Below are 22,202 nucleotides of genomic sequence, written 5' to 3'. Positions count from 1 at the left end.
TTCTTTTTACTTGGGGCTCTCTGTGCTTCTTGAACTTGAATGCCTTCTTCCTTCTCCAAGTTAGGAAAATTTTCCGTCACCATTTCTTCTAATATATTCTCTAACCCTTGCCTATTTTCTTCCTCTTTAGGGACTCCTTTGATGCAAATGTTATTACATTTCCAGTTATCCCATGGTTCTCTTAAGCTGTCATCCTGTTTTTTCATTGTTTTTTCCTTTTGGTTTTCTGATTGGTTGATTTTTTTCTACCGTGTCTTTTAATTCACTGATCTGGTCCTCAACTTTCTCTATTCTGCTGTTTAGTCCTTCCAATGTGTTCTTAATTTCTGTTATGTCATTCTTCATTTCCATTTGGTTGGTTTTCAGTGTTCCTATATCTTTACTCATGGTGCCGATGTCCTTACTCATGCAGTTGAGCTTCCTCAAGATCATGGCTCTGAACTCTACCTCTGATAATTTGCTTAGCTGCATTTCATTGATCTCATCTTTGATAGTGTTCTCTTGTTCTTTCATTTGGGATTTGTTTCATTGTTTTACCAATTTGGCTATGTCAGTGGGTTTTGGAGGCTGCCAAATTTTCCCTGTTGGTATTGGCATTCTGCTGTTTCTCGCTCACTCTACTGGGTTTGGATGAGCCTGGGTGGGCCCACATTAAACACCACTGTCAAGTCTTTCTTTCCTGAGTAGATTTGCAAAGAAATGTAGACACAAAGAAATGCAAATTGAGGCTCATTAATAACCAGCATCTATCCCACCCGTTGGAAATCCTCTTATGCAGAACACCAGGGCTACATTCCAAGGCACTGAGTAACTGAGACCACTAGCCACCAGGAAAAAGCTAGAGGATAACTGAACCCTTCCTGGGCTTTTTCCTGGTGGCTAGTGGTCTCAGTTACTCAGTGCCTTGGAATGTAGCCCTGGTGTTCTGCATAAGAGGATTTCCAACGGGTGGGATAGATGCTGGTTATTAATGAGCCTCAATTTGCATTTCTTTGTGTCGCCTGTGAAAGGCTGAATCTTCAAGGTTCGGGGGCTGCTGCTTCTCCCCACAGCTCTGGGATGGAGCACACTCGCCACCGTCCTTTGTGACCACAACTCAGCAAAACCTCTGAGTGCCCTTAAAATCCCAGGTGTCCCCACAGAGTTCCAGCCCAGCTACCCTAACCTCTGCTGTAGCCCCCAGGTGAGTGGCTGTGGCTATTTTAGCACTCTGTCCTGGCTCCCTGCTCTGTGGAGCCGGCTTGGTCTTTATTTCCCAATGGCACTGTTCACAGCTAAGAATGCTGCTGTCAGTGGGCTCCCAGCCCACCACCCTCTCTTGCCTCCACAGAGCCTTCCAGTGTCCTTGGTTATATGGTCCTGTCCTGCTGCTTTTCTGTTGATTTTTTTTCTGAGGTTTTGTCTTTATTTTATTTGTTATTCCCGTTTGGTCCTAGGAGATTGTCTGTGTAGCTTCTATTCACTCCACCTCCATTTCTCACATCCTCTGTGCCTATCTTGTGTGCAGCTGAGTTGCACAGGCCTTCCTGGTACCCCAGCGTGCTGCACATCCCACGGGTAACGGGATCGCACAGTCCCTTTGGGAACTCGGCTCTATGCCTATGTTCTGGGCTGTTGGGTTGCACAGTCCTCTCTGGTGCTGCAGCATTCCACAGGTCCCACGGGTAACTAGATAGCACAATCCCTGCTGGGTCACACATGCCTCTCTGGTGCTGCAGCACCCCACAGGATCCAGGGGTAACTAGATTGCATAGTCCCTGCTGGGTTGCACAGGCCTCTCTGGTGCTGCAGCACCCCATAGGTCCCACAGGTAACTACACAGCACAGTCCCTGCTGTGTTGCACAAGCCTCTCTGGTGTTTCAGTATCCTGAAGGTCCTGGGGGTAACTAGATGGCACAGTCCCTGCTGGGTCGCAGAGGCCTCTCTTGTGCCCCGTACCCTGCATGTCCCCAGGGTAGGCAGCTGGATCGCACCAGTCTCTCTGTCTCTCTTGGGCTCTGGCTTCCCACTTCTCTTGTGAGCTACTGGACTGCACAGGCCTCTGTGGAGCCCCAGGTCCTGCGCTGGCAGCTGGGGAGTGCTGCTGCCCTGTGGGGCTCAACTCCTGATCAGCTTTTGTTGTAGTTGTTTTTGGGGATGGGTCTCAGCTGCTGGTCTGTGCTTCTGTTGCCTGGGGATAAATGTCAGCTCCCCAGCCTCTGTTGCTGGGGGTATATCTCGATTCTGATCTGGCTGCTACTGTAGGGGATGGTGCTGGGCTCCCGGCTGGCCTAGGCTTCTGCAACCGGCACCTTGGGAGCTCCACTACTGTGCACAGGTCTGTGTGGACATAGAGTGTCCACTGATCTGATGGTGCCAGGTGTGCTGGTGGGCTCATGTTACTGGGCCCTAGCTGTTCCCACTGCCTCCTCTCAGGGAAGACCCAGGATCTTCAAAATTGTGGGATCTCCCCGTGGTGCAGGGGGGAGTGTCCTGAAGGGCCACTTACCGTGGTAGCCGGCTGCTCCGTTCACAGCACAGGAACCTTCTGCTCAGTGTCTCTGCACTGCTTGGGTTTGGTTGTCCACCTTCAGGTCCACCCACAATCTCTCACACCCTCTCACACAATCTCACCCTCCTTTTGGTCCTACCTGCCACCATCTTTTTTCCTGTCATTTATTTATTTTTAATCCTCACCCAAAGATATTTTTCCATTGATTTTTAGAATAGAAGGGGGGAGGGGTAGAAACATCAATGACACATCTATTTGACCCTGACTGGTGCTGGGGATCAAACCTTCAACCCAGATACGTGCCCTTGACCAGGAATCAAACCCTTGACCCTTTGGTCTGCAGGCAGTTCTCTAACTGCTGAGCTGAACCAGGTCTAGATTGTCTGTCTTTTAAATGAGGTTCCACCATTTGCTGGTTTCTTTTTCATGCCTCAATTTCTCATTTATACATAATGAAAGTACCCAACTCATGGGGTTGTATGGAGCCAATCAGTTTACACAGGCAGAGCATGATGAAAACAATCTGGTTCATAGTAAATGTGGCTGGAATAGAACTTGTTACTATTATTCCTGTTGACTCCGGGAGGTCTGAGAAAGGGTACAAGTAGCAGAAGCTATATCAAGGAGGATGTTTCCTTTCTGATGGTACCTTTTCTCTCTGCCAGGACATGATCTCTTTTTGGAATATGCCCTGGACTTCTGTCATCACAGGTGTTACAGACTGTGTAACATATATCAAAGGAATGAGTATGTCAGTGATGGCAATAATCTGCCACTTAACAGCCAGGCACAATAAGCCTGAAACCTGTGTAACTAGGTCCATAAATGACTTTCCCAACAGAAATATTTTTAGAAAGAAAATAATAGATTTATCGGACAGCTGTACTGAGATCTCTATACACCTAGGAAGACATGCACATGAGATCTTAAACATTAAGACAAAAGGAAAAGTAAAGCATGTGTTTGGAAATAATAAAGATCCTGAATAATAAAGGTCCTTTTCTATGAATAGGAGAATCTGATACTTTCTCAACAGAATTGCCATGGTGTAATTGTTTTTTTTTTTTCAAATATCATCTCCAAAGAGGGTCCTCTTAGGTTTACATACTTTGCTTTTATCTATTTCTGATACAATTTTTTGATGCATTTGTATTTGATATAGGCTTTTTTTTCTTTTATGTATTTTTTAAAATGTATTTTATTGATTTTTTAGAGACAGGAAGGGAGAGAGAGATTGAAACATCAAGGTGCGGGAGAAGCATCAATCAGCTGCCTCCTGCATGACCCCCCACTGGGGATAGAGCCTGAAACCCGGGAATGGAATCAGGACCTCTCAGTCCATGGGGCAATGCTCAATCCACTGAGCCACAACAGCAGGGCTATTTTTTCTTTTAATGAATTAAAAAGTACAACTCCTTCAAATACTTTTTAATTTTAGAAATTTTTTTATAGGATAGGAAAAACGTATGTTTGTGCTAGATTATATCATTTAAGGAAACAAAAAACTATAGAGGAATATATATATATATATATATATACACACACACACACACACACACACACACACACATAATATCCATTGATAACCTCACTTTTGGTTTATATGACTTTGCCTTAAATCCTCCAGATTAGGCAACTTGCCTTGACTATGTTGCCATAATACTCTATGCTTCTTCTTGCTTTTGGGAGAACAGCATTGCTATTGACTAATTGCATCTCTAGCTTTGTGTGTGAGCAAAAAGTGAATCAGGTTCATCTCTGTGTCCATAAAATTTAGCAAGGTGTCTATAGTACGTATTCAATAGTATTTCTTGAATTAATAAATAAATGAGTGGTGGCAGGTGATCAAATATGTGTGTGTGTGTGTGTGTGTGTGCGCGCGTGCGCGAGAGAGAACTGAAATTTGAGGCAAAAAATTGACATTTGAGCTCTAAGTGGCTTGTCTGATTTTCCTCAAGAATTTTGTCAAGGGATGTCTGTTCAAAACTCTCTGCTAGTTTTCTGGTGCTTCGATAAATTTAGAGGTGCTGAGGGAAATTTCAGTTTTTTCTGAGCCAAGCACCAATACTTGACATTTGTTGAATGTTAGGAGAACAACTAGCTAATGGTAGTTCACATACGCAACATTAGATCATACCACACTCTTTCCAATCATATTTTGAAATTTTGTTGCTTGATAGTTTTTGCCATTAAAAGCAAGTAGGAAATGAAAATATTTGGTTGATCTGGTTCCAAAACTTCAGAGATTGTGCTGTGCCCAATAGGAACACACATCTCATTAGGAAAAGATCACAGTTATTTAAGAATGAGAGAACATATTTTCCTTTCAAAGTATGTGTATATCATTTCAAGTCTCTACCAGGTTGTTAGGACATAAATACTTTTTTTGCATCTTACAACACAATAAATGTAGCTATTAAGTATCTTTTGGCCTAAAGGCACTGTGAAGAAATTACTGAGACATTAAGAGCATTGTGAACTAAAAAAGTTGCGGGGCACCTGTTCAAGGATAAAAAATAGAAAACTGGACATGGGATCCATGATGGGAAGATTCAGCTTTTTGAAGGTGGCATGATGCCAGGACTATGGCTTTGTTCCTGAACATGGGTTTTCAACTGAAGATCAGGACAGATAATTAATTTGAGACCTTCAGTTCAAGTCTAGGTGAAAATTTTAATCATATTATTATTTAATAGAGTTATTGCTACATGAGACTTGGTTTTATTTCCTCACAGACCATAAAGCCTTCCAAATTAAATATTTTTAAATTACCCATGGATCAACTACTATAGAACCTAGTAATATGACAGGCAAATATAAAGTAATTTCTAAACTTTCCTTTAGAAATGTAGGATAATATTTTATTTTTAGCCTTTTTAATACTGCTGCAAAATTCTAAAGCAATGATTGGCAGTATTGTTTTACTTATAGTTGATTTTAGCCTTTTTAAAGCTTTCTATCAGTCAAGTTAAATAAATTAATAAAGAAGTATCACATGTTATTATGACTTTGGGCATCAGTCAAAATTTAGATTTTGTTTTTTTCTTACTTTACACAGCTAATTAACAATTTAACTTGACAACAGATATTTTTTTTTTCTTTATCTCCCTTTAAGGAAAGATCATAATTCATGAGAATTTGGAAAAAAAATATAATTCTGGATTTTAGATTCATATTTTAATAAAAGTGCTTTTTAGTAATCTTGGTTTTTCATAAAAGCTTTTAGCTATCTCTCTGAAAGTGCCATCAGTGTGTAGCAAATGTCTTTAATATCTGCTACTTGTGATAGACATAGGAAATATTTTCAGGACCTGCATATTAATCTTGTGATTTTCTCTATTTGAAAAGAAAAAGAATATGCATGAGTTAATCTGAAGGCCGTATTTTCCCTTGATGAATATCTCATCTTTTTTCTTTAGCACTGCAAAGTACTTTTGTTCTTTATTTGCCACTGATGCTTATGATAAAAAATTAAATTACTGTTCATCCTTTCAATATGCTTTCCTCAGAGGATCGCTGCAGAAGAACAAACATTTAAAAGAGGATGCAGAAGATTTAGTTTTATACACAGCCCTGCTATATTATTCATTGCAATGAATTTTTAATGTTAGTGAAAGAAAAGTAAAATATATGTTAATTTCTACGGTGAGACAGGTGGTGATTGAGAGGATGATAAATTTACAGAGGCTGGAGATGTGTGCATGACAATAAAATAAATCCTCTCTCTTCCAAATCCTGAGCTTTTTCTCTACATGTGGGAAGAAAATTCACTAGGTTTTTTTAGTGACAATCTCAAAACATGATCTCCAATAGCTAACATGTCTCAGACTCTTCATATTTTCAGGTTAGAAAAAATTCACCAGAGAAGATTATTAAAAGCAAAAACACAAACAAAGCAAAACAAAAAAGGAAGTTCTATCAATATAACTGATAGGATTTTGCTATATCCTTTATGAGATCCCCTGCTCTCATCTCACCAATTTATTTTACATTTATTAACAAAATTTGTATTCTTGTTGCTCAGACATAAGCCAATTATTTTTCCTAAATAGATGAACAGATTTATGTGAGCATTCTTTTAACTTTTAAGACCTGACACTATTTTACAAGAACAGAGAATGAATAACGTGTTTTATTTTGTCTATGAATTGTCAAGGCTAATGGTTTTCTTTGTATTGTATTCTTTTGGAATTCAACAATTTATCTTCAATCCAAAAGAATTACAGTGTCTGATAAGGAATCGATTTACAAACTTCTCACAATGTAAGAGAACAGATTACAATTTATGGACTCTTTTCTTCAAGCTCCCATAAGCTTCTCTGCTCCCAATAAAGGGCTGGGCAGTTTGATATAAACAAGAGATAGTGACAACACAGGTGTTCTCTGATATTTTCTCAACTTTTTAAAAGCTGTATTCAAACTGTTGTCATAGGAAAACACACATTTTGAATTTAGGGAGAATGAATGTGTGAACAACAACAACAAACACCCTGTTGTGTGGGGAATTGTCTATTCTTTGTTGTCTGCCAAATACCAAGTAGTAATTCTGTCAATCATTAAAAAAAAGAGAGAGGGCATTTTTCATTTTCTTTTGTTGAGGAGAGATAAGCAAAAAAGGAAAAAGCTATATATTTGGAAAAACATGTATGAGGTATGAACTGTGTTTGCAAAATATTTAATTTTATAACCCCTGAACCAAAATCAATATGCTGTATTATACTCTTAATCTCAATACAGAGCATCTCTTAGAATTCAGTTTTTCATGCAATCACTGTATGTTAGCATTTCTTTTTCTCAGTTCTTTCATAAATATTAATGTAAAACTGGAAATACCTACTGCTTAGGGAAAATATAATTTTATTTCAGTGCTCTAACAATATATAAAACAACAAATACCTACTTTTAGAGCATTACCTCTTTCATTGTATTCTAGACATGTAGTGGTCTTATTTTTATTTTACCCATTTTATAATGACTATCACCATAGTAACCAGGCAGATTTTACCAAAATGAAAAGACCTTCTTTATAAGTAGCAAACTACAATGCTCATGATAAACAGAATACACACCAACACTGAATCTATGATGACATTCAAATTATCAGTCACGATCAAAGAGTAACAAAACCAATCACCCCCAAATTGTTGTTTTGTCTTATTCATTTCTACTTCTTTGTTTTCTTCTGTTATATTGCTAAGGTATCTAGATACTTCATTGGTTTAAATTACAGAAGCCTGGGTTTCTAGGAGCAAAGTTTCTATTTAAAAAAACCATTGCTACTATTATCTAAGTCTGTTCAAATTAAATTTGATAGGGAAGTGTGCTTTTTATAAAAGAGAAGTAGTTAATATGCCTTAGGACACTCCATGTATTTATTTAGGATGGTCCCTATGTTTGTTTCTCAGAGGCAATGTTCAAGTAAGCATGAAATATGTGTTCTGGAAGGCAGGGTGGTATCTTGTTCTAGACATTTGTGAACCTGCCATTTTCTTGTAACCTAAAATCATTGACTTAAAAATCCTGATGCTTGTTGTTTTTAATCTTTAAAATAGAGTTTCTGCAACAAGTAATTAAAGGCATTGTGTATAGCTTTAAGCACAAGGTCTCATACATGGAAATTGCTCAAAAATGTTAACTATGATAATGATGGTACCAATGGTGAAATAATACTTCCTCTATAAGTGTACCTTTTTTCTTTTTCATCTCAAACTATATTTATTCTTATTACCTGGCTGAGTTAAAGTTAGATTTCTGAAACCTTTACTCCCAAATACATTTAGCAAGTTAACTAAAAATAAATAAATAAATCTTTTTTTTTCAAGCACAGTATGTATTCATATAACCCTGCTTCAGTGTTGTATCTAATAACATTTCAAATTTCTACGTACTTATCTTGGGAAAAATATTCACATATAAAAAATTCAGTGATTTTTTTTTTGGTCTATAAAACTTATTTGTTATTTACAATTAGAAAATATTACTTTGAAACTCTCAACAATATTTTCTGAAATATTTTTTCTGTAGCTCTGCTGGATTCTGGGCAGATATTTATATCATTTTTTCTTAGCATAACTGAGGTCCATTAGTTTCAGACTTGAGCACTGTGATTCAGACCAGAAAAAAGTGGAAATTCTGGGTATTTTTTGTGTTTACAGATCGTGAGCCTTTCATGGTTATTTTATCCAATCTAAGATATGTCAGAATATAGTCACTTCCAAAAAGTTACTTCTAGAAGCTACAGTCAACATTTTGGTGCACAGAATGACAGCCAACCGAGCCACACCAGCCAGAGCTCTACGTGACATTTTTAAAGTACTGAGTGACTACGTCAAGGGCAGGATCAGGGTGAGGGTTCATTCACACACTTTTGCTTCTTAGACATTGGTATAGCAGGACTTATCAATTGTGCTTTTCTGGAATCCAGTTCTCAGAGATGTATTTCAGGCAGAACTGACTGCGACACATTTGATCATTATTATCAAATCTTCCATACTCCCTTGTTACCTGTGAAGCATTTTCCAAACTGCGTCATCACATTGTTGACTTTCTTCACTCTTGCTTCTGTTCCAGTTTATAGAAGACCCATTGCTGTTTAAAAAAAAAAAATCATAAAACCATGCTGACCAAGGGACCTTATCTCAGGCTCTGTGACCTTTGGTATAAGAGTTTGCATTTACTAAGACTGCCCATTTATCAGATATAATTACACATTTCACAAAATATCATAATTGCTCTTTGTGTTAAGGATGGTTATCCCCATTTTGCAGATAACAGAAACTAAAATTTCAAATGTTTATATAACTAAGGATTAAAAAATGATGTGGGCAGAGCCAGCATTAAATATCAAACAACAGCAACAAAAAGAAAGCACTTTGTCTAATGTCTGGCAGGTACCTTGTGCTCATTAACCATCATCAGTGGGGTCAAAGCTGGTGCTATTATCTGCCCCTCAGCAATATTTTGAGTCATCTCCCCAGAGTCCTATTTTGTTTACTGCTTTTTCTTTTCCAGAACTTATACTTTTCTCAAGCTTTAATCTCACCTCTGCTCCTCTTAGCAGAGGTACCTGGGGAATACTTTACTAAGAAAACTAACAAAATTACTTAGTCTTACTCCTTTTAGCAGAACTTCTATGTAACAACCCCCTCACTTCTACATCAAAATTTATAATCACCTTTTCTCATTGTTTCCTTTCCTCTGTCTCCAAGGAAAACAAAAGCTGTCTTCTAAAATGAACTGATCTTTTTACCTATACTCTTGATCTCATCTTGTTTGCCTTCACCAGGACCTGGTTGATCATTTATGGTCTCGTTTCTATAATCAATCCTTACATATCCTCCAATATCAGAACTTTTCTCTATGCCTATAAACATTTTCAGATCCATTTTTCCAAACCACACCAAGCCAAACAAAAACAATGCAAAACATTAGAAAAACATCTGCATTAGACCTAGAACCTGATCATTGCCCCTGTATCTCACAGTGACGTTCTTTATCCTTTCCTGAATACATTTCTTGAAATAATCACAACATTTTGTCTACACATTCTCACTTCAATTTCATCTTTGTATATCCTATGATCTGACCTTTTTCTGCAGCCATCTACTGGACACTCTCACAGTTCAATGGAGACTTCATATAAATAGTACATAGTCAATATAAAACTTTATAGAAAAATAAAATTATTGTTTTGGTTCAGTCATGAAAGGGAGAATGAGAATTGTTCCCAGATGAGTAATATAGACCATACATTATGAAGAGCCTTGTATTTTTGGTTAATATTTTGGACTATTTCCTGAAAAAAATGGGGACACGTGAAGGGATTTTTAACACATTGTGGTAGAATTTGTTTTTAAAACCTGTGGGTCTGACTCCTTTGGGGGTCGAATGACCCTTTCAGAGGGGTTGCATAAGACCATCAGAAAACACATATTTCCGATGGTCTTAGGAACCGAGACACCACTCCCTCTATCCGTCTCCAGGCAGGTCTGTCCACATGCAGATACGCCCACATACAACATGAGGAACTGTATTAAAAGGTCGCAGCATTAGGAAGGTTGAGAACCACTGGATGATATGAAAAAAGAACACCCAGATTTTTGAAGAATGTATTAACAGAGACAACACTACAGAGTTATCAATTCAGAAATTATTGTAATCATACAGGAAAGAAAATGATGAATTTTGAACTAAGATAATAACAATAAGAAATTAGAAAAGGGAATTGATGTGAAGCTATTTATTTAATTTTCAAATTTTCTATAATGGGAAATTGAAAACATATGCAAAGATAGAGAGAATATTATAAAGATTAATCACATATTCACCACTCAGGTTCAGTAATTTTTTTTAAGCTTCATTGAAATATAATTGACATATTATTGTGTAAGTTTGAGTGATTTTATATATGTATATATTACAAGATGATTATAACAATAAGGTTGGTTAACACATCATCACCTCACATGATTATAATTTGTGTGTGTGGTGAGACTTTAAAAATCTACTCTCTTAGTAAATTTCAAATTTACATGACAATATAGTAAACTATAGTCACCATGCTGTACATTACATCTCCAGAACTTACTCATCTTATAACTGGAAGTTTGTACTCTGACAACTTTCCCACATTTCCCACACTCTCCACCACCTATTGCTGGAAATCACCAATCTGTTCTCTATTTCTATGAATTTGACTTTTTAGATTTCACATATTAATAATATAATACAGTATTGTTTTTCTTTGTCTTTCTTATTTTACTTAGGATAATACCCTCAAGCTTCACCCATGTTGTTGCAATTGGCAGGATTTTCTCCTTTTTTATGACTGAAAATAGTTCATTGTATGTGTGTGTGTGTGAGTGTGTATATATCACATTTCCTTTATGCATCTATATCTATTGATGGACATGTAGGTTGTTTCCATGTATTGGCTATTGTAAATAATGCTTCAATGAACATAGGAGTGAAGCTATCTCTTTGAAATAGTGATTTCCTTGGGATATACAGTCATTGTTTGATATCTATGGGGGATTGGTTGCAGGACACCCAAGGATACCAAAACACACAGATGCTCAAGTCCCTTAGATACAATGAAGTAATATTTGCATATAACCTATATTTGCATGTAGGCTGCTGCCTGCTTTGTCTACACATCACTTCATTCACATGGCTTTGGCGAAGTGCTTATTTGGCAAGTTCGAGTTTTGCATTTTGAAACTTTTGGGGATATTTTAAAAAATATACTTTCAATCTGTGGTTGGTTGAATCCATGCATGTAGAACTCACAGATATGGAGGGCTGACTGTATACAGAAGTTGGATTGCTGGATCACATAGCAATTCTATTTTTAATTTCTTGAGAAACTTCCATCTTGTTCTATTGTGGCTGTACCAGTTTACATTCCCACCAGCAGTGTATAGGGTTTCCCCTTTCTCCACCTCTGCACCAGCATATTATCTCTCTCTTTTTTTTTTTTTATCATAGCCATGCTAACAGGTGTAAGGTTTATTTCTGGGTTCTCTATTCTTTTCCATTGATTTATGTATCTGTTTTTGCTGTTGTTGTTGTTTTTCCACAAAATCATGCTGCTTTGGTTACTATAGCTTTGAAATATAGTTTGAAATTAGGACATGCGATGCCTCAAGCTTTGTTCTTCTTCCTCATGATTCTTGTCTCTGCTGCTACTACCCTCGTTCTGATAACCATCACCCCTTACTGTGTTTCTGTAACAATCTTCCAACTGGTCTACTGCTTCAAATTTTGCCCTCACTAAATGCATTTTACAATTAGTAGGCAGAGAAGTTTATAAAAACTTAACTAGAATAGACACCCATAGCTTAAAATATCCCAATGCCTTTTATTGCATTTAGAATAAATCCAAGTGCTTTACCAGAGCCTATACATCCTTCATGACTCGTGCCCAGCTGTCTGTTCTGACCTTATCACCCACAAATTTCCCTTCCACTCTCTATGCTCCAGGCACATTGGCCTTTCTTGTCCTCCAGAGTGTCAAGCTAAATCTTCCGAGACATTTATCCTTGATTATCCTTCTGCCAAGATATTCTTCCCTCAGGTCTTCTCCTATCTCTTAGTTTATTCAAGTCTCATGTGAAATGTAATTTTTCAATATTGCATAACTTGACACCTAATCTAAATTGGTGCCTTCTGTCAGTAATATTTCTTTAATCATCCAGTTTTATTTTTTGTTCTCAGTTTGTATCACTATCTGAAGTTCTTCAGACCTGATATTTAAGAGCTATCTTTGAATAATCTACCTTACCTACCACATCCAATTAATTCCCAAGCCTTTCATTTTTTTTCTTGAAATATAATTAACGTCAATGTTGTCCTTCTTATGTCTATTGGTATACATGTATTCCAGGCTTTTTTATCCACATGGAGTATATCTGTTTCTTTGTTCTCAAATGTGTCTTCTTATCTCTAGTTTTTCTTCATTCTGACCCATTTCATTTATAGTCAAGATCAATCTTTTTTAAAGTGGGCTATAATTTTGACACTTCCCACCTCAATGTTCTTTTATTATTCAAATTTGCCTAAGGAGTAATGTCTCAAATTCTCCCTCTGGAATTTATGGTCTGTAAATTTAATTTCTCTCTATTTCTCTAACTTTATCTTTTCTCATTAACTTTTATTCTATCCAAACCAAAGAGGTTTTAATTTCTTAGTTTTCTCTTATTTGGTTAAAATGATATGAAGTACAAAAATTTTTTTTAATGGAACTACTAATTCTATCTCTTTTCTCTCTTAAACAATTTTAATTTACTTAAATTAACCTATATTTTCAACATAGAGATTTTGACTCGACACTATTGGGAATGAGTTTTGTAGATGGTACTTTAAATTGAGACATTGTTTTTGTGTCTATTCAAGTGCTGCTTCTATCTTCCAACTCTGACAAGGAGGGAAACAATTTTTATCATTTATATGTACATGGCAATTCATCATATTAAAAAAAAGTAGTACAAAAGCATTATTTCTGCTAGGATAATGGCACTGATGCTTTTTTACTTTATAGTATTTAAAGACAAATTGCTATGTGATTTCTACCTCAAAATTTTAAAAATATATATTTTAAAAGTAACTTGTTTTTGGATTTAAGTAAGTGCTAATAGTCATTTGATAGAGTAACTATATACTTCTATTAAAACAATATAATATTATTGATCAGGTATTTTTATTATATTCTATACTTTATAAAACACCTCGATAATAAACATAAAATATAACATTTACTTCTCTCTTTTCCTTCTCACTCGATATACATATAGCCCCATGATAGGTAGAGATCATATTTGGGTTTGATGACAAAGAAAGACAGAATTAGAAACCATAATCTTCCGTTTCTAGTCCAGAAGTGGTTTAGCAGTTAGCATTTTAGTTTTTTTGATGTTTCATTAAATTAAAATTAAAACACTTTTAGTGTTATAAGACAAATTAAATTTTAGTTCTATTTTATATCTTACTTTTTAATTTCCTAGAAAAATATTAGAATGAGCTTGTCTCAATTTAAATAAGTATAAAAATAAAAGATTTTGAGGACAATCCAAAAATGAGAAAGAGCAAAAACAAACAAACAAACATTAATCATTTTTTTCCCTATGTACTGGCCCTTCCTTCTTTCCTTCCTTCTTTCCTTCCTTCCTTCCTTCCCTCCCTCCCTCCCTCCCTCCCTCCCTCCCTCCCTCCTTCCTCCTTCCTCCCTTCCTTCCTTCCTTCCTTCCTTCCTTCCTTCCTTCCTTCCTTCCTTCCTTCCTTCCTTCCTTCCTTCCTTCCTTCTCTTTCCTTACCTCTTTTGTTTTCTTCACTGAGTTTCTTTGGTTCCCTGAATTATTTTTGTATCCTCTGAGGCCCAATTTTCAAGAAATCTTTGTTTCCTCATCTTGGTTGTAAGGATTACTCAAATGTCTATGATTCTCATTTGGTCATGATAATAAGAATGAAGAGATGGGAAACTGATTTGAGTTTCTATTCACATGGATATAAGTGTTTAATGGTAAGTAATGCCTACCCCATGAAGAATTGGTTATTTCAATAAAGACTCCTCAAATGTCTGAATCCAGAGAAAGTGTTCTTTCTCTAGACCACACAAAACTCAGAGAGTTTATGCAGTTTTTTTCTTGTTTAAAGCTTAGCTATTGGCCATTCTATATGCCAGAGTACCTTCAATTTGTACTTGATTTTTACATCATGTTTTACTTTTTTCCTGTTATATTTGACATAAGTGAGTCTGGGACATTCTGGGCTTAATTAAGAAGATTTCTTCTCTTCACTGTTGTCAGCCTCTCTGCACAGTGACCAAATATTCACCATGTGTTTTCTGGGCACCTATTATGTTCTAGACTTTGTTCCCTGTGCTGGAGATTCACCATATATACCTGTAAGCAGAACTAAAAAAATATTCCATCATAGAAATTATGTCTTAGCAGGAAAGACATTTCCTTTACACCCCATGAAGCTGACCATTTAAAAAATCTGATTCAAAATGGCCACTTGGATTTCCTTCTTTTTTTGAATTGCCTATTTATAATCCTTATGCATTTTTCTATTGGAAATTTTTTTTTTACTATTAGTTTATAGGAGGTTATTGTATTTTGGAGGTATTTAGTACTTGTGTCATATATTTTGTAAAGTAAGTCAACAGTGAGGTATCATGATTATCTGACCAGATTTAGAAAAATGACAAGGAATAACAATATGATGCAGGGAAATAAGCACCCTTTCACATTACTTATGAATTGTGAATTAATATAACATTTTAAACAGCAACTATTTAGATTTAGAAGTCAAATGCCAACAGCTAAAGCTATTGTATACTGAAGACATTAATTTTTTTTAGTAGGAATACAAGATAATATAAAAATGGTGATGCCTAATGCCCTTGCTAAAGTTATTTGTGTTGCTATTATATAACCTCCATTCTCTGTCTTTGGTAATTATCAATAAATTATATTGTATTCAAGAATATATTAGATTTTGAGGTCACCTAAAAATTCTTCTCAATTTCACTGGCAGGTGTAACTGATACGGGAAAAAGAACACGTGTAGAAGTAGTACCTAAACATCTATCAGTGTGGAGAAGATTTCAAAAAATGTAATATATAAAGGTATAAAATATTGTACAATTTAAATAATGAATTTGGTCTAAATTTATTGAATTAATATCTGTAATTCATTCTTAAGTGAAAGAAAGCTGAAGAATGTGTCTTATATAACCCCATTTATAAACCAATGAAATAGCCTGGTCAGTTTGGCTCAGCAGTTAGAGCATTGGCTGTGGACTGAAGGGCCGCAGGTTCAATTCATTCCTGGTGAAGGGCACGTACCTAGGCTGCAGGTTTGATCCCTGGCCCCACTTGGTGTGTCTCTCTCACATCCATGTCTCTCTCTCTCCCTCCCTCTTTTCGTCTTTACCTAAAAATCAATGGAAAACTATCCTCAGGTGAGGATTAATAACAAACAAATAAAATAAAACAGATACATCTGTTTATTTGAGCATAAAGAAAAATGTAGAGGAATTCACAGTGGATTGTTACCTAACAGGTGTGAGAAAGGAAGATGAGAACACAGAGGCATATTTAACTTATTCTTTATGACTATTTAAATTAAAAACCTTTTTAAACAACCATGTGCTATTTAAAAAAATAACTGTAAAATTTTTTATTAAAAAAAGTCTAACCGAATAGTATATTATTGTCTCTGCCTGAGACTTTCTGAATCAGAAGCTCTGGGATCAAAGTTTTAGAATTTGTACTTTTGAAGAACTCCTTACATGACACCAACACACATTTCAATGTTAGACTCAGTCACTTAGAGGAAAGCAATAATTAGAAAAATAATAGAAACATTAATTTATGTATCTAGACTAAGACTTATCCATGTATATGCAAATAACATGAATTAAATGTGATGACTAAATTTTAAAAGCTCACATAGTGTAATGTAGTTCTGTAGAGGAAAGTTCATTAGACATTGATTCAAAAGATAGGTTTGCAAAATGATTATCAATGACTTCTGTTGTTTTAAAACAGTCAACAATTCTCTTTACAGAGGTGTTTAGAAGAATGCATGCAGGCAATGAGGACTATCCATTTCAAATGATGACTCACAAAAACCCCTCAGCAATGTGATATCCATGGAATGGGTGAATAGTCACCCAAAGTAATTAATTAGAAGGTGAAGATTCATTTTTATGTAGAAGTTCTGATATGACTACAACAGCTAAGTTCTACCATACACAAGACAAAGAGTGGCAATAAAGAAGCGGGATCTTGGATGTGGGTCATGGGTGGAGGAGTGGGGGCATATTCCCAGAGTAGGACTGGGCAGCAAATACAAGCAGGCAAGCATCCTAAAGAGTGTGGCACACTCTGGTATTTTCTTAACAATCTAATCTCACAGTAGAGGGGATCTCCAGAAAGTGACAATAGCTAGACCCTGGGAGGAGACTTAAATTGTCACTGATCTTTAGGGGTTGAATTGGGGAAGATCCAGACCTTCTTATTCCAAATCTGTTCTGCATGCCTTGCATCTGACTACTATTTTCTCTATGATTTAAAAACATGAATACACAGATATTTGCATATCATGTATGAAGATATAATTGTGTGATGAATATTTGCTATTTCTGCTGCCCAGAATCCTTCACTCTTCTGTTAACAGTAAACTGATCGGGTTCCAGGTTGCTGCTCTCCTCTGTTCCCACTAATGTCCTCAGGTGAGGGTGACTAAACTCCTGGATTGAGGGGCAGACATGTGTGACCTAGACCAGATGAATTAGAATTTATCAGTCCCTGAGTAACAGTGATTGGTTCAGGAAGACTCACCATTTCTAACGAGTCAGTTAGATTTTGTTTGTTTATTTGAGGGACTAGAAAAAATGAATTTCCTTTTCACAAGATGTGTACCTGAGAGGCTACAGTCTAAAGGCAATGGTGCTACCGAATGGTGCTACCAAATGTTGCCATAGATTGATGCTAGCACAGAGCCAGAAGTTGGAAAATGACCAGGTTCTAGATCCAGAGGTCAAGCCACTGGATCAACTGCATTTTTTTAGTATGTGACCAACAATTTCTCCTTATTGCTTAATTCATTTTGAACTTCGTCATTTGTCATCAATGAGCCTTGGGTAATTGTGGCAGATTATTTATTGGGTCTGTCATTCCCCCCACCCCTGAATCTTGGTGGGCATTATGACTGCTATGCCTAATAGAAAGTGGCAGAACAGACATGCCAGTTTTCAGTTTCAGACCTTAAGAAACTGGCAGTTTCTGTGTCCTTTCTAATGAAACACAACCTCGAGGAGCTCTCAGACACAGTGGAAGAAGACCAGCAGCCCTGGGACTAACACACTCAAGAGCTCAAGAGACAATGTGTTGTGTAAGCACATTGGTATAAACAGTCCCAGCTGAGAACAGCCTGCCAGCCCAGCCACATGGCATGTTGACTGAAACTACTTTGGATTCTCCAAATGAATTCATCCATTGAGTCCCAACTCCATTTGAGAAAATAAGTAGCCAAATACCACCAAGTGACCTCAGTTGACACTACATGGAGCTAAAGAATCATCTAGCTGAGACTTGATAACATTATTGACTCAATTTTGTTAGAGATATACTCAAATAGTTAAGTTTGGGGGTAGTTTGTTACCCAATATATAACCTGAAAACAGATAAAAAAAAATGTTTTTACCTATTAAAACTTAAAGTTATGTAATTTCTTTTTCTTTTTCATTTTCTTTCCTTTTTTGCCAGTCGGTGTTGAGAAGAAAGTAAGAAAAAATATTTTTTGTTCCCCAGGAGAAAAGTGATAAAAAAAATAAAAAGGTGAGGCATTTCTCATATGAGAGGTGAAAATGGGACTTCTGTTTTTTTGGTATGAGCTACAACAGACCATGATGTTTTCAGTATTCCAATTTTAATCAAAGTATCTAATTTGTCTAGTAGGGTCCCTTAGGGTTAATAAAGTAAATCCTGCTTATTACACAGGTTAAATACACACACACACACACACACACACACACACACACACACATATATGGGCATATCATATATTATAATTTTTGTGCACAAATTTAGGGTATTATTATGATTCCATTTCTAAATTCACATATATAAAGTATGCATCATGAATACATTAGTGATTAAAAATTGATTTCTACCATGACCACCACCTATTATTTTGTGTGTGCAACTATACAAAGAATATATGTAAAATAATGTTATCTACATTGGAAGATTTAGAATTATCTCTAAGAAAGGACTAATTGCAAATAAAAAACAAAGCATTCACATAAAGTTTGGTGAAAACCTGGGAGTTCACGTGAATAAGACTCTTGTAAGACTCAAAAGTAACGTGTAAGTATCACACTGAGAAGAAGGGTGTTATGATATTGATATGATGAACTTTGTGCCTCAGGAGATGTGATTTGAATTCCAGTTCTGGCACTCACTAGCTTTTGTATTTGAGACTCATATGTATACCTTCTATAAACCATACAGATAACATTGCTTTGTTTTGTGCATAATTATTAGGTGATTTTGAGAATAATCCCTAAATACATCAATGGTATCTACAGAAAAATTATGATCTGACAAAATGAGTATCTTGAAAGGCTATACTTTTTGCATGTGCATGTCAAAGGTGTCCATTAAACAAATGTATCATTTTTTTTTTATATCCATGTCATGTATTGTTCCCAGCATTCCTCCAGATGTAAATAAATGGAGTAAGATTGAGCTGGAGGGCCATCTTCCATGGAGCTCCAAATTTACTTAAAAAGTAATGTAAAATAATATGCATTGAAAATGGTTTCACTGCAATTGAAATGTAGGAAAGTTAGAATTGTTCGCTTATTTTCCGACATTTTCTAAATATTAAACAATGGTTTATTTATTTATTTATTTTCAGAAGAAGGTAACTGCAGACATTACTGTTGTCTGGAAAGAGTACATTGTCAAAGCTTTCTTTTTTCCCCTTATCATTATAGCAACATTTCCCATAATATCCTTTTTAACTGGTCTTGAGTGATACCTGATTTCTTTGCCGTTCCTGCCTTGCAAATCAAAAACCTAATTTTAAATGATGCAATTTTTCACTTGAAAACTTTCTCAGGTTTCTGTAATGATTTAAACCTATCAATATTTCCTGCTTAGTTTCTAGCCTACAGCAGAGTTGTGGAAAACATTATAATTTTCCTCCAGAAGTTCAATTTGATCTGTGGTCAATGTAATTGAAAACACACACACACACACACACACACCACCACCACCACCACCACCACCACCACCATTTGCAGTCTTCTTTCCATTAACCATGCCCTAGGAAATTTTATCCAGACATCTTTCCTAGCAAGGCTACACTAAAACTAATGCCCTGTTTTATAAGTTCTTTCTATCTCAGACTATTAGAGTTTGTGGACAACCTGAATCAGAATCACTCTTAGGATCTTGTTAAAAATGAAGATCCCAGCATCCCATACACAAGATTCTAATTTAGTCAGTCTGGGATGGAAACCAAGGATTCGCAGTTTTAACTTGTCCCTAGGAGGATCTTATGGATTCAGGCAATAACTCATACAATAAATATTAGGTCCATTGGTAATTAAGTTATCCACTACATACAATATGTACTCACAGACAAAATGAAATACAAAACAGAAATAATAATTAAATTAGTTCTTCCTTTTTTTAATCCTTAGTATGTAGAAATATCTTCATGAAAGATTATATGATACATAAAATTGAAAATCTCACAACCTCCTATTTCCCCTTCTATTGCAATATCAATGGATAAGGAGCTTATGTATAAAATCAGTTAAATCATTGTTCACTTTTTGATGATTTTAAAATATATCCACAAATTCTTTGACATTCTTCCCTTCAAAAGGAGCTGCTTAATTCCTCCTTTCTCCTGAATGTGAGCTATGTTTAGTGACAGTCTTTGAAGAAATAGAATGTTGTGGAAAGGACTGTGTGATTTCTGAGGGTAGGTCACAAAAGACACAGGGGCTTGTATCTTGAGCTATCTTCACAACTCAGTCTGCAGGAAGCAGGCTGTCATGATGTGATCATGTTAAGAGACCCTGATAAAGCCTAGGTGGGGAGTCTCAGGTCTCCTGCTAACAGCACCAAGCCGTCAGTCATGTGAGCTCCTTTAAAGCAGATCCTCAACCCCTACATGAGCCTTTAGATGACTCCAGACCTGGCTGCTATCTTGGCTGCAACCTCATAGGAGACACTGAGTCAGAACTGCCCGGCCAAGCCATCCTCAAATATCTGGCATGCAGAAACTGTAAGAGTGTTCAAATCCATTGTTTTTTAAGGCAGGATGTTTTAGATATGCAGCCATAAATATCCAGTGAACACACTCAGGTGGTAGATATATTTCATTCTGTTTTATGACTCCAATTTATGAAGAAATTATTACAAACATTTACATATCAGCCCTGGCCGGTTTGGCTCAGCGGTTAAAGCATCGGCCTGTGGTCCAGAGAGACCCGGGTTCGGTTCCCGCTAAGGGCGCGTACCTCGGTTGCAGTTTGTCCCCGGCCCTGGTTGGTCGTGTGGGTGGCAGCCACTCAATGTGTCCCTTCACGTCGATGTTTCTCTCTCTCTCTCCCCCTCCCGCTCTATCTAAACAAAAAATGGAAAAATGTCCTCGGGTGAGGATAAAAAAAAACAAAAAAACAAAAAAAACATTTACATATCAGGTAAATTAATAGTTGATGCTGAAGATTAAAGGTAGTTGATAGGCCTGTGTTCATCGATCTTGCATTCGCCATAACATTTTTGTTATCCCCACAATAAAACTGCTAAGCTTCTTTCTAAATACTACATTTTTGAAAAGGACATTTTAATCATAATATTACTCAATAAGCCTAGTTGAGAAAATAAATATTTTTGCTGTGTGTCATCTATTCTTGCTTTAAAGCAGTATTTATTGACACCTGCTAAAAAATGACACCTGTTAGTCATTCTTCTAGGACCTTGCTATACATCGGTCAACAAAAGACACAAACATTTCTGCTCTGATGAAACTTTTAGTATTAGTTATTAATCATTTATTAAATAAATACGTTTGAGGACATGCTATGTATATGTAGAAATATGTATATGGCATAGACCCTGCCTTTGCTTAAGCTGTTGTTTACCTTCCACATGAGTGCTTTTTTTATGAACTCAATATTCTTCAAAAATAAACTTTTAAACAATTTTTGTGTCAATTAAAATATATATTACAATGACAAAATAAATTAAGATAGTAATTTTGTCTCTCTTCCATCTCTGGCTATTCATGCAAATGCAATAAGAATGTTTGAGTTCTTCTGATTATTCTGACTGTCAGCTTGTCAGATTTTAATGTCAACTCCCTGTTCATTAGGGACAGTCTACCCAGGAGGCTCTATCTTTTTGTTTCATTTAGTAAAGAGTGATAATGTCACAAGGCGCGTGAGATTTTCTGCATAACGGCTCTTTGACATTCCAGCACTCTCATGATAAGAAGGAAGACATGATAGCTATTTTGTCTAAGCTGAGAATGATACTGTCTACTATTTTTATAGCATTTATATTAAACTTGCGTGTTCCTGGATTTATCAGTGATCTATTAAAGTACATTTTAAGTATAAAACAATGACTGCAGATTTACAAATTTAAACCTTATTTCAAATGAGGTCAACTTTATAATGGA

Source organism: Molossus molossus, unplaced genomic scaffold (genome assembly GCF_014108415.1).
Source record: "Molossus molossus isolate mMolMol1 unplaced genomic scaffold, mMolMol1.p scaffold_m16_p_6, whole genome shotgun sequence".
NCBI lineage: Eukaryota > Metazoa > Chordata > Mammalia > Chiroptera > Molossidae > Molossus > Molossus molossus.
Note: the sequence above shows the minus strand (reverse complement) of the source record.